This window comes from Hyposmocoma kahamanoa, unplaced genomic scaffold, assembly GCF_003589595.1.
Source record: "Hyposmocoma kahamanoa isolate Upper Pololo Valley unplaced genomic scaffold, ASM358959v1 182, whole genome shotgun sequence".
NCBI lineage: Eukaryota > Metazoa > Arthropoda > Insecta > Lepidoptera > Cosmopterigidae > Hyposmocoma > Hyposmocoma kahamanoa.
The window spans coordinates 5,629,027-5,641,527 of NW_020653713.1; positions in this window are offsets into that span (position 1 = coordinate 5,629,027).

Genomic DNA, 12,501 nt, shown 5'->3' on the forward strand with positions numbered 1-12,501 from the left:
TTTTAGCGCGGACCCGACGTCCATATAATTGTAAGTCAATGTTCTCACTACTCAAAGTATATTGAGAGAAAAACGCCTCGAATTGGAGAATAGCAAAACCAACCATTAAAATAATTGCTCCTTAAATAAAATTTAGGCACTATTTATCCACTTTGGAGGTACCTGCTTTCCAACAAAAAAAGAATCATGAAAATCGGTTCACAAATACAGAAGTTATCGCGTAACATACATACAAAAAAAATACAATACCACATAGATAGTGTTGTCATAATTTGACGAAATAAACATCACGTATTTTTATTTAACGAGAAATTATTTCCTATGTGCTATTAAATAAAAAATAAACAAAATATTGAAGAGATATATGTAAATAAATAAGTTCAACTTAACTTTTAATCATTACAAATCAATATTAAGACAATAAAACTGAAAATAATATTGTTTCCATTGCATCCGTGTAACTATTTTAAGATTGCTAAATTTGACATAAGAGCAATATTACTTTAATATTAAAGTCGCGTCATAGCACGAACTGAGTGAATGAATAGTCACTGCCAATAAAACATCATAGTTTTAACATTACAATAAGCTTACTTTAAGCGCGTTATGGTACGAAAAATCAACTTAAGGTTAAAGTAATATTGTTTTAAGAGGTTGTGGTAGGTTCCCTGGTCCCGCCCGTGACCATGGGACCTGTAAAGGGCCCGAAACGTTGCTCTGTTTGAAAAAATAAACATACGCTATTTAGGTCCGAAAAATAATGTACATTCCTAAATATAGATATTTTTGCATTATGAACTAAGTAATCTCAGTACAGATTATTAAAAAAACCAACTTCAAAAATTCGTGGAATTAAATCTATTTGCCAAGTTTTATTGAAATCGGTTACCGGAAAGTTACCACCCTTAGAGGTGGAATATTTTCTTTAAATTCAAATAGAACCACTACTGAGGACCTCTTACCAATTCACAATGCCGGAGTTATCGCGTATCATACATAAAAAAAGAACACAGTCGAATTGAAAACCTCCTCCATTTTTTGAAATCGGCCAAAAATTGTTATATGTATGTCAATGGTACGTCGTTCGACGTCATTCTCTTCAACATAATCTATTTATTTATTTATTTCTTTATAATACACTGGCTATAAAGGCGTTACAATAATGAATTTTGAATCACTGAGATCTGCCTCAGGAAACAAAATTTTCATAGTTTTTTTTTGTAATGTTATTTTCATGCATTAATTTGTAAAAAAACTAATCATGATGTCCAATAATAAAATATAAAAATAATAAATTTTATCTACACACATATCATAAACCCTCTATGATGTGTTCAATAAACAGCAAATTACGGCCAGCATAAAAACAAACTGTTTTGTTAGAACTAATTTCTTATTTGTGAAAATTATAATATTGCTTATTAATAAGATCAAATTCGATTTTATTATAACATTCCAATTTCAAACATCTCTGAAAAACAAAACAATTTGATTCGACCTCAATTCTAATATCAGTCGAGATGAAGTTTTATTCGAAATGAAATGTCAATAGCAAACAATTTTGACAAATTTCACAAGGTACTTGATATCGAACGATATGATAGTTGGGTCGACTCTAGTTTGTCTATGAATTAAAGAAAACTACGGTTATACGGTTGCCAGTCGTAACATGTGGTTCCTGAAGACATCATAAAGAGCTTATAACATGTGTATATGTAAAGCAGTCTATGTAACTGTACATAATTAGGCATTAAAGTACTCCCTAATTTCATGTGGAAGTTTATGTAGACCTTCGCAGCCGTTACAGTCACACTCTTCTGAAGTAGAACAGTTTTACATGGTCAAGCATTCAGTTCATCAGGACGGCGCGCCCGTGTGACGAAATAAATTAAGATGACGCTTTACGAAAAATGAAATTTCAAATGTATATTTATATGGACAAAAAGTAACTTTATGCCTATATGGAACCGGGTACACGCAATAACAATTCTTATATTCATTACGTTGAAGTGTTTGGTTTCGTGTTTCTGTTACTATGCTCCTCATGCTTCGACATAAGCTCATAAGTCGACAAAGCCCTATAAACGGCACCTTTTGACGCCATTGATATCGCATGATTGGATAAGCTAACCATTTTCAAGCTATCAAATCAACAAAAAGAAGAACCAGATTACTACCTATTTTCAAACGAAGTCCGACGGTATGTAATTGGTATTGTGAGCGGCGTCGTTTAATTATCCCGGTGAGAAGTGATTCGCCGTCAAAGCCCCGGCACAATTACAGACGCAAATTGGACCGCGACGGCCCTGCAACGCACATTGAAATAAAGATACTGGATATGACTCTGCCAAGCTATGGAGGTAATCATTGACGATAAAGATCTACTAGAATATAAAACGTAGAAGATGACATGAAAATCGGAGATGGTCATAAAAATCCTTCAAAGACGCGGTAAGTTATCAAACACTGGAAAATAAACAACGACCTAATCCCTTCTCTCTCTCTCTCTTTTCTGCACCTCTAATTAGTAAGATTTATATACCTATTATTGTACTAACGTAATTAAAATGACCAAATACTTATCTTTATTTATTCACCTGGAGGTAAGCGACACGTCTACCCATAACACACATAATAGTTGTAGTGATACACAGAACTTTAAATACTCGTAAAGACCTGAGATACACGTCCTCTGTACTAATCACCCTAAAATATAAAGTTGACAACTCCCATCTACCTCTAATTTCACCAGCACTTGTTACTTTATAAAACGTGTGTGCGAAAAAGATACGATAGCAGTAGTTCTCTTTTTTTTATGAACGAAATCTTTCACAAGAATCAGTAGTGCTACCGAAATTAAAATTACACCATGAAAAATACTATACACTGTCATTAAGTAATACTACAAAAAATTTTACATTTAAGTACACTTATAACTTACGCAGCAAAAAAATAATAATCAACGATGATCTCAAGAACTGTTAGGAACTGTGTTAAGGCGGCTTCCCACGGCCTGTGGCTCGTTTCGCACAACCGCGCCGTGGGAAGAAGGCCGCCCGGACACGCCCATTTCGGGAACTCATTCCTGCAAATCGGCGCATTTGACGTCACGGGCCGTCAGGAGCCGTGAAAACGCACAGTTAAAAGATTTTTTTTGCTATAACTAAATTTACAAAAACCTCCTTCCTCCGTTCCTCAAACAGGACAGGAAAAACACGATAAAAATTCAGGCTTCGCGATAACAGTGTTGCACTTGACGTACGTACACAACGAGTTGTTATTAATATGTCTTACAAAATTGTATACTTCAACACTTCAGCAAGAGCTTTTCACAGGTTTTATTAAAACCCTTTTTTTTCAGGGTCATGAATATTTTTATTACATTTCAAAGGTTTGCTTTGGTGGTTTATTATTTAAATTTTTTTATGTAACACAAATTAAATGTAAACACGAGGAAAAGTTCTTTGCATTTTTAAAATAATAAAAAAGTATCCTGAATAAAAAATTACCCACCAGGCAAATCACACACTTCCAGATATTGCCAGTTCCGTGTATCTCAATTTGGGCACGTTTAGATTCGGCCGGGTTTTTGTTAAGGGGGAGTAGGAATAGCGCTTTACTTTAAAGAAAACTTATGACCCACCATATAGGAGTTCCAATTAACAATACAGTGTTCGTTTTAGTGGTGAGGGTCTAATGCAATTGCTTAATGAGCAATTTTGTCCTGTACTAACATTTGATACGAAACAGCAGGTTTGTTTTTGTTATAGTTTCGATAATAAATTATAAGTTACTGTATTATCATTTTAATAATATCATTGCTCTCCATCTTGCAAACTCTTCCGCATCTCATGGGCTGTCAACTTATGTCTCAGGGTAATTGGCGCAGTGGCTGCTGCAGATCTTTACAATTTAAAGCTCTGGGTGGGACGCAACTGTTGTGTGTAGGCATGTCGATTACCACACGGTGTACTGCCAGTCACCAAAAAGTCAAAAAAATGCGTTGCGATACCACTGAAAACGTGTGGTGTCACTAACCCGCATTGGGGCAGTGTGATGAAGTATGGCTTGCTGCGGAGACCGATCTAATGCTTCAGAAGCAATGGCGGGTATTGGCACAACAACCCACAAAGGTTGTATTGTAAATGGGTAAATAATAATGATCATATAGCCTTAGCCCTTCCCTGGAGTGAAAACCCAACCCAGAAACGAGATTTCCAGGTAGTGCACCTCTAATATTTGTGATTTATAGCTCTCGCTGGCACTGCAACTGCTACGGACTATCGCGTCGCATACACGACTTCTTCGTCCCGTCCCTTAGTAGAGTAAAAATAATTATAACTTTTTTATTAAAAAAATCGACTTCATAAGTTTTCTTATCGTCTTTTTTATTGGCATTATATCTATTTGCCAAGTTTGATTGACAGTGGTTAGCGAAAAGTGCGCAAAACCGGACACGTCCCCTATTTTCCCACCCTTAGAGGACGAATATTCTTTTCAAATTTAAATGGGACCAATACTGAGGTACCCTTTCCAACAAAAAAGAATCATGAGTAATCGCGTAGCAAACACACAAAACAAATACAGACGAATTGAGAACCTCCTCCTTTTTTGAAGTCGGTTAAAAACCTCCGACTTTCCAAAGACATTAGATTGTCTCTTAAATATATGCATCCCAAAACAGTTCTTTCTAACGAATCTATGACTCACGGTGTGTGTGCACTATGTGCAAATACAGTTACAGAATTCTGGCAATGGGTCACCTTATTTCTTATTATTTTCCACGCTTTTACCGTCATCATTAACTATTCATCAAAATATAGACAGTAAAAATTGTTATTAAAAAAAACGTATTTGCCTTTGCAATACGTATGGAAATGCTTTTACGTTATTCTTGAACTACTCTATACTTTTCACTACGTCATGAGAAGAAGAACCGTAACACTAACATCTCCTTAAGAAATTCAAAGTCTCTATGAAGCTCCCCATAAGAGCATGTAATTAAATATGTAGCATTATAATATCAAAACGCGCTAAAAGTGTTACGAATACAGCCTGCAAGGCCATTGGCTACCCTAAAACAAGTCCGGTAGAGTTTTATTTCATGATGTTAGCTTTACGTTAGAGTTTTTTTTTTAAACTGATGGATTGTCTCTCTTTACACTTGAAATTTAGATTCAAATTTATACCACTTTGTAATATAGCTAAAATTCCTATATATAAAAACAGAAAATTATCGAATCCGAAAATGGTTCCTGGAAATGAACCTTAAAACCATTTACCCTTAAAATGATTGCAACCTGAATAGGACTTTAAAGGGGAATATTTTTCTAAGAAATCAACCCCGTATATGAAGTAATTTCCAAGTTCAAAAAGAGCACTATATTGATTATATGAACCTATAATATTTGTCCTAAGAAACAAATAAAGAAACGTTCATTCATTTTCATAGATTTCTCAATGATGGCAAAAAAGTCGTTAAAACCAAAGATCAACAAAGATCTGTAACAAATGCATAGAAAAATTCGTAAAGTCCATTGACGCGATTTGTAGCTCAGTTGGTAGAGCGGTCGCCCTGGTATAACACGGACGCAGGTTTGAGTCCTGTCACTTGCGAAACGAAATGATGCCACTTTCTTCGGTCCGGTTGGTTCGGTCTCCAGCGATACCTGAGACGATCAACCGGTCTTCGTTCCGTAGGTCGACTCAGATAGGCTGTCTTTACGTTGCGATGCTCTCCCATCCTTTGTAAATGGCCGAACCAGCAAAGTCTGTGCATAGGAAGTGAAACTATTTATCCGGATTGAAATCGCGTATATTTGTTTTTTCAAACAAACCGACGTTTCGGGACCGTTACAGGTCCCATGGTCACGGTTAACTGACCAGTGGACCTGTAAAGGGCCCGAAACGTCGGTTTATTTGAAAAAAGCAAATCGACACATCCGTAGAACAAACGTCTATGTGCAAGGCTACTTATTCTCAGGACATAGTACATTTCGTTCGTTCTTCTTCGCTGTGAATGTCAGATCGACTATTGTTCAATTTTATAATTTCCGAAACGAAACAAGATATATAAATTCTCAAAACACCTTTACGTAGGCCTTAGTTTGATTAATGAAATTATTCTGTAACGTACTTATTCTCTTTTCGCTATATAATCACATCGGACTCTGTTCTCCGGATGAGTCAAAATATACGCGATTTATATCCGGAAAAAAGAATAGTTTCCTTTCCTATGTGTAACAATCGCGAAAATCAAATAGCTCGAAAAGTCTGTGCACTATGGTTTCGCCGATGATATTTGGCTGGGTGACGAGCTCTTCTATTTCAATGTTAGTAACTAGTATTTAACTCACCAACTACCATTATCCCGTTGGACTGGCCATTATATTTTCTTGGTTTTTTATTTCCTGTCAGGTCGAAGGTATTTTTCTTTGTATTCTTTGTATTACAACAAACTAGTGAAGTGATCATGGTTGTATAATATCATAATATTCATTAGAATCAATATTAAAATAAAGAGCATTGGTAACGACATTAACTATAAACTGTTCATATATCTTATAGAAATCAAATAGAAATAGAAATAATTTATTCCTTTAAAAAACAACGTAGTACACATACACTTTAAAATAAGAAAAAACATAAAGATTTAGATCAAGGACTAAATTACAAATAATAGAAAAGTACAAAGCATTTGTATGCTGAGCTGTTAAGGACACCGTGACCCACTTAGCTTGTTATCTTCTCACTTAAAGTGCTACAACGCTGATTTTGGCATTTCCGGTATCCTCGTAATGTATTCCGTGCGTACGCCTGTATAGAATAAAGAACAAAATGCTTCAACATCGAAAAGAAGATCATTTTTACAGCGAAGTCCATAATGCAGATTGACACGGCCTCACACCTTTTCCGCGAAAGTTTCACATAATTAAGATTGATAGGAACAGCCGAGATGATTCGACAAAAAATTCGTGAATAGAGCCCTGTGACCCTTTTTGCATGATATGATGGAAAAATGTTCTTTAAGAAATAGTGTTGGGAGATATTTCATAGCAGATTTCATTTGAAACACATTTTTATGACAAAAATTCTTATTTCTTATTTGGTACCTTTGATAGTTAGACCTGAAATAAATTGTCTTCATACTAACGAAGTTTAGTAGTAGTAGAGCTTTATGTGAAGTGGTTCGTCCAGGGAAGTACTGCTTTGTCTATTTCTGTCGCCAAGCAGTAACGTGAGTAGAGTTTTGTTTTGAAGGGTAAAAGCGCTAGTGAAATTACAAGCACGAAGGATTTGTTAACATTATATCTCAGTGATTTAAAGCTCTCAGTGGTACTGCAACTGTTAGGAACACGCGTGTCGCTTATCAGCAGGTGCACGACTTGGTCGTTCCGTCACTTATTATCATAAAAAGTATAATCCGAAGTAGTAGTATCCGAAGTTTTTGCAAAAGGCTTCACGGGGTTAAATCAATTACCAATATAATATCTTCTCTCGGTATATTGATATTGCATGTTTATAGATTTTCAAACTTTCGTGGTTATTCATTAAACGAATGTCACAGATTATTTTTCATTACATTTCGGCTCCGTAGTTACGGGTTGACTGGCCAGCGGAAGACGGCTTTAAGAGCAGCCATATCTATCTGCCCTCTTAATTCCCTTAGTATTTGCAAACAGCCCATAGAAGTTGGTTATCATTATAGATTTTAAGGCTTTCGTGTTTATTCACTAAATGATTATCACTGTTTACAGATTTCTTACCACGATATAATTTTTTTTACCGATATTTCGGAACGGCTACACGCTCCGTGGTCACAGGTTAGTCAACTCGTTTGTTATTATTTTCGACCAGGTAGAGTGCCCGACTCTGTGCCAGTTAGAAAATCGTATATAATAATACCTAACTTTTTCTAAAGTTGGTACTTTCTTATAAAGATAAAACTTATTTCCATTCATTAGCTACTATTTGAAAACCTCTATCAAAAAACTCGAATGTTAATAAACCGATTAAGTTCAGTAACTTTTTAAATAAAACAAGGCTTTGTTGAAAATGTACTCGAAATGCGAAGTTTGAAAAAGAACAAAACGGGGGTCACGGAATTGTCCCGGAATTGTCCCGCATCCCGCTGTCCCACCGTGTCCCGGACAATGCATATTGCGGGGAGACAATTCCGCTCCGCTGCCCAGAAGTAGAATTTGCCTGCTCGCTGACTCTACATAGCTAAGGAACGAAGTTTCAATAAGTCAACTTGATCATTTAAAATATTTTCAATTACTAGTCGTTAGTTTGGATAACAAAAAATGCGCGATTTTGTTTCGGAGAAATGCCGCTAATATTAAAAGTCTTTGTTTTGCAGAAGCGTGTTATTAGGACATTTTACAAATTGGACAAGAGACAGTGTATCAGAGCGATCATGTGTAAAAAAAATCACAATTCTTACATCACTGTATATTTATGAAAAGCAATTTATATTATGAACGATACTAAAATAAAAATGATAAACATAATAATAGAACTTAGAAAAATAAACTATATGTTCTTAATAAGTTCTTCACAAAATCACAATCCCAATTAAGGGGAAAAGTGTATACTTGTACAATAAAAATCCTGTTTATAAACTAAAATATTATATCAATATGACAACTTAGTAGCAGTAGAGCTCCTTGTAAAAGGTTCGTCCGGGAAACTACTGCCACCTTACCTATTTCTACCGCCAAGGAGTAATGTCAGCATTACTGTGTTCCGGTTTTGAATGGTAAGTGTGCTGGTAAAATTACAGGCACATGGGACTTGTTAACTTATGTCTCAGGGTGAAGGGCGCAGTGGCAGTGACCCTCAGATCTTTAAGCTCTGAGTGACACTGCAACTGTTATGGGCAGGCGTGTAGCTTACCATCAGATGCACTACTTGTTCGGCCCGTCAATAATAAAAAAAAATATCCGATGATATAAAGAGATTTTGAATGTAAGTCCACCACAAATTGTGTCAATCCAGAAGACCTCGAATGACACCCAATTTTAGTTAAATTGTCCCAAAAACATAGTTGTTTTCTTTAAAGATTGAGTAGCTACGTTAAAGTTGAATGAGTTTTACGATATTGTTTCAAAAATTAGATTATTACTACCAATAGACAATACTGAGAAAATAGATGAACCTGTATGAGTAACATATATTTATATCTTGCTATGATTTATTATGTGCATGACAATTATTTAAAGATGACTTACGACTTGTGTTCCACAGTCTGTAAATGCTTGTTGACCCGGTGTACGGTGAAAAAGAAAATTCCATGTCCTATGTACGGAATATCCACTTTTACAAATTTGATATTTTGATCATATTTGCCGAATGAAAGGAACATTTATTTTGTAATATTTTATAATACACAAATCTCAGATTGCATGCCAATAGTGATACATAAATTGCGCAAGGAAATGTAAAATTAATCCAAGTCGCGTATATTGTGTCATAGTTTTTCAAACAAAACAAAATTTCGTTATGCCGTGACTATAAGAATTGTAAAGGGCACGAAATTATTTGAAAAAACAAATACACGCGTTTCAGATTCGAAAAAAGTTACTTTAGCAATATGTTGCAATCCCTTCCGCCAGGCAATAATGTGAGCCGTAATCTGTGTTCCGGTTTTAAAGTCTGCTGAAGTTACAGGAACGCGGGACTTGTCAACTTATGTTTCGGGGAGACGGGCGCAGTGGCAGTGCCCCTCAGATCTGTACGATGTAAAGCTTTGAATGGCACTACGACAGCTATGGACAGGCGTGTATGTTACCACCAGGGGTTCGACTTGTTCATTCTGTCATTTAGAATAAAAAAAAACTCAACCAGGGCATTATTTGATTTTTGGTTCGGGCACAGACCACATAAATACGGGTTCGAGACTTAATCACATATAAAACTTATTTTAATTACCTTGACGTTTTGGACGTATTGCAACGTCTATGGTCTCGAAGGTACTGAAGAAGAAGAAAACAAAAACTGGCATGGCTAGAAGATATTGACACCCGCCTCTTCTGTCCATTCGAGACCATGGACCTTGCAATACGTCCGAAACGTTGAGGTAATTCAATAATACATGACTCAGTGAGCCCGGAGTTATTAACAATAAAGACAAATTGAAAAAAAAAACATTTTTTTTTGTTTTTGTATTTTAGACGAAGGAGTTGTAAAATGGTCCGTTTTTTGTGTGTCTGACATACTTTCTTACACTCGTATCTTAAAAAAAACATACAGACGAATTGAGAACCTCCTCCTTTTTTGAACTTGGCTAAAGAGTGATTATTCTGGAGATGGTAAAACTTTCTATTTATTTTATCAAAGGGGTTTATTAGGATGTATTACTTTAATAATAGAGACTAGAAAGAATATAAAGAAAATGTGATGTGAAATCAACCTGCAAAATTTGTATATACAATCCATTTTTGCGATGGTCTTAGAATAATAACGCATAGAAATCTGGTCCGCATACGCTAAGTGAGGCAAATTGAAGCGCGCCAAAAGGGCCTACACGAGCGGGCGGGCCTCCAGTGCTCAAGGTCAACTTGCACCGCGAATAGATCAAGAATTTTAGCTAAAAATGACGAAATGTGCGGTAAATGAGTGTAAAAATACGTCAGACAAACATAAAATAGATACTAACATCACATTCCAGAAGGAAGTAACGCGTTTCAACTTGTATTTTTATATAAATATTCACTAAAACCGAAAATGAACCTACTACTAAAACTAGCCTACATGAATTTGATTTTTGCATCACTTGTGACAGTTCGTTTGATATGAAACTATCATTCTATGCGTTATTATTCTAAGGCGATGGTTATTTTTTGTTGAAAAGTGTGTTCTTTAGAGTTGGTTTATTTTCATTGGAATTACATGTATGTGCCATGTTTTACTTAAATCGGTCAACGGAAAATGGGTGAAATTCAATAAACCGGATTCACCCCCTAATTTGCCACACTAAGAGGTGGATTATTTTCTTAGAATTTGAATGAAAACACAATTGATATACCCCTTTTCAACAAAAAAGAAACAGCGGGTTCGGTTCACAAATGTCGCGATAATCGCGTAACAACGCACAAATGAAGTAGTTGAGACGAATTTTGACAAAAAATACTTTATCTGCACACATATCATAAACCCTCTATGATGTGTTCAAAAACCACAAATTACGACCAGCATAAAGGTAAACTGTTTTGTTAGAACAAATTTCTTATCTGTGAAAATGTTATTATTGCTTCTTATTCCATCCTCTAAGCTTCATATTAACATCAAATTCGATTCAAATTTCGAACATCTCTGAAAAACAAAAGAATTTGATTCGACCTCAATTCCAATACGTCAATAGCAAACAATTTTGACAAATTTCACACGTTACTGGATATCGAACGATATGGCAGTTGGGACCGACTCTAGTTTGTCTACGTATTAAATAAAATCTACAGTTGTGTGACATGCGGTTCCTGAACACATCATAGAGAGCTTATAATATTATGTGTATGGATAGTGTATGCAACTGTACATAATTAGGCATTAAAACACTCGTGTGATGTTTCTATAAAACTCGCCTTTCGGCTCGTTTCATAGACCCATCATGTAGCAGTCACATTAACTACTTCATTCTAATAAAAGAGAGAAAAACTGTTTATTACACAAACACAGACACGCATATAAAGATAAAGATAAAGGTAAATTTATTTCTGTACAAAATATTAACCTAAATACATACATACATCTTATTAAATAACCTATTATTTACATATATGCGCCAAATTGTCGCAAACAATGAAATTATTTTATGTTTACATTACTTTAATTAAGGTTAGTAGTGCAAATTAATCTAGGTGATACCTAAACTAAGTAAAATTGTTTACTTGTGTCTTAGATATCTTAATTGGTGATATTAGTCAACATATTTTGTTCATATAAACAAAACAGCGGAACAATAATAATAATAAAAACTCAAAATTAATATTTTAGGTCTTTGGAGAGGTGAGAGTAAAAAATAGATAATGATACCTAATAATAATAATAAAAAATTAAAACAATTGATATAATTATGTAGTTTCGTGGCGCTGATTTTCAGCAAACCCGGAAATATAATAATACCAGCCTAACTCCATCAAGTTCTAAATACAAAATCGTCTTAATTCAAAAGATAAACATAAATTCATTGTGCATAAAAATTTAACCTAAATGCATGAATCTCATTAAACAACCTTTTATTTACATATATGCGCCAGACTATCGCAAACAATGAAATTATGTGTGTATTAGGTTAGTAGTGCAAGTTAATCTAGGTGATACATAAACTAAGTAAAGTGGTTTGCTTGTATCTTAGGTATTCTGTAACTTAAAGTATGTTATACATAGTAATTCTAGAGCATTGTCAGCTCCGTTGTCCTAGTGACTCGGATGCTGTCGCGGCGACGTGGCAGAGCCGACGAAACTAGTAAATGAGGGTTTGTTACACACACACGCACG